We start from the raw sequence: 2,310 nt of genomic DNA, 5'->3' as shown, positions 1-2,310 counted from the left end.
TAGAGACTTAAACGGGCTGCTTTATCCCATATCTACTTTACTTATATTCCCCAGTGTACACAATGAAATTACTTAGTCATGATCATCGTAAAATCTTTAAAACATTTATGAAAAAAATATAGAACTACAAACATACTAAGTTTCTTATTTTAAGTATATATAATAATTTCATTAATTTTTATTTCGGAAATTAATTTTTTAGCTTGTACATATATACATTTATAAATCTTTTAAACTTGCATAAATATCAATTCAGTTTTTTTTTACTTTAATAAATTATCAAAGATATTTATTATTACGTACAGTTTAATTGTTTTTATGGTGGGTATAGTATATATATCATTTTGTCTTCATACTTTTAAACAAATCTGTCCTTTCTATTTCTTTTAACAAATATTCGATTTCCGTTTTAGTTTCAATATTTTATATAACCAATTCCAGTATAAAAAAGCATAACAAACAAATAAAAAAAAAGTGAACGTAAACTTCAACTTCAACTTCAATTTTATTCCAAACATTTCCAATCAGGAAGTTACTACTCCCTTTCATCAGATTTTTGTTTGTTTGAAAACTTCTCTTCGTCTATGTTGAAGTGGAGTTTTTGTATGCGCAAGTGCAGTGTTTTGGGTGTTTTCATTAAATAAATTTTTATTGTATTATTTTTGTTTGGTTTGAAATTGTAATTCACTTAAGGGGACATATTAAAGTTTTTCTATATTAGAAAAAAAAACCAAAAAATTTAATTCCTAAGTAAGATCTAAGTATATTTTCTTACATTAAAACTTTTTTTGTCTCTTCTATATACTCAGATATTTAGGAACAAAATATTAGTTTCATTTTAAATCTACAATTTAAATATTAAAAATATTCATTATAAATTTATTTGTTTATCCCATAAAACCTTTAATATAGTTAGATTTTTTTAGTATAGTTATTTATTTTTTTTATAGTTAGATTGTTTTTCACCTGATGACAGATTGTTGAAATAGCACTTCTTTAAAAGCCTGTTTCTTCTATTAGTCAAAGTAGGGTAATTCTTCATCAAGCTAAGGTAAGAAAATTCCTCACTTCTTTAATGTTCTTCTAAATATCCTTAAATTCTTCCATAAGTGTTGACAAGAATGTACAGTTTTTCTACATAAATGGGTAGAAATATTCTCTTAAATTTTTATTAAAAATCGGTTATTATTAATTTAACGTGTTTAGTTATATCCTTCAGATAGTTGAATCAGCTGTTTGCTGTCTGAGTACTGAGTAAGTACTGAGAAATCGGTAAAATAGAATATAAGTAAAATAGAATAGAATATCAACAGTTTAACTTGGAGATAACGATTGACCATTGTGATTAGCTACACTAGTCATTGTTATCAACAGGCACTTTGCGTTCTCTTTGTTAAACCATTTGATTTTTCACATTAAATTAAACAAGTCCGATGTCTTTTTTTTTTGTTGTCCTACCAATTGAAGCTGCTTTGTCTATAGTTCCGGGCATAGATATAGAAAGCAATTGAGAGATTAAACTTCCTCTTCACCGGGTTAATCTTTGCACAATCTAATTGTTGAAATGCGTCAACTACAAACTATTGTCGCAATATCACAGCAACTTCTTACTACTCCAGTAAGCATATAATATGCAGGTTCTGCAGATTATGCAGATTCTAGCGAACTCACAGTATACACGATTATACCATAAGTTGTTCGTCACCGCAATGGTGATTTCATCAATGTTTCTACACAGTTTGGAATTTCAATTGAGGTGTTAGCCGCGTGTATATTCATTTCAGCACATCTACTGGTTATCTCATCTGCTAGTTTGTTCCCTTTGATATTCCAATGTTCAAGAACTCAATACTCATGCCATATTTGTAAACTTTCCAAAACTTTGTTCATGTGATCTGAGAAGAAAGCAGATGAATCTGAGTAGATTATTGATAACTATAGCTTTTTTACTAATTATTTTAATTATTAGTTTAATATGATTTTTTTAAAAAAAGTTTTGTTAACAATTTCGTTTGAATAGATATATGGGTATATAAATTAGACCGCGACTTTTAAAGTAAAGAATATAATATTTTATTAGTAATACTAAAATATACTTGTCAGAGGATGTATAAGCGTTTTGTTTATGTTTTTAAGTTAAAAATATTTTCATATTTCAAAGGAAAAACTTTTGTAAAATTAGTTTTTACTTTTCTTTTGGGGTGTGTATGCTCCCATTTCGAATATCAAATTAGTGAGCCTCCCCTTCTAAGCGACATTTACACGTCGTATAATGTATAAGTAAAAAAGTCGCTCACGCGGTATAAAAAA

Source organism: Teleopsis dalmanni, chromosome 2 (assembly GCF_002237135.1).
Source record: "Teleopsis dalmanni isolate 2A chromosome 2, ASM223713v2, whole genome shotgun sequence".
Lineage (NCBI taxonomy): Eukaryota > Metazoa > Arthropoda > Insecta > Diptera > Diopsidae > Teleopsis > Teleopsis dalmanni.
The sequence above is the reverse complement of the archived record's forward strand: the minus strand, read 5'-3'. Positions refer to the sequence as shown.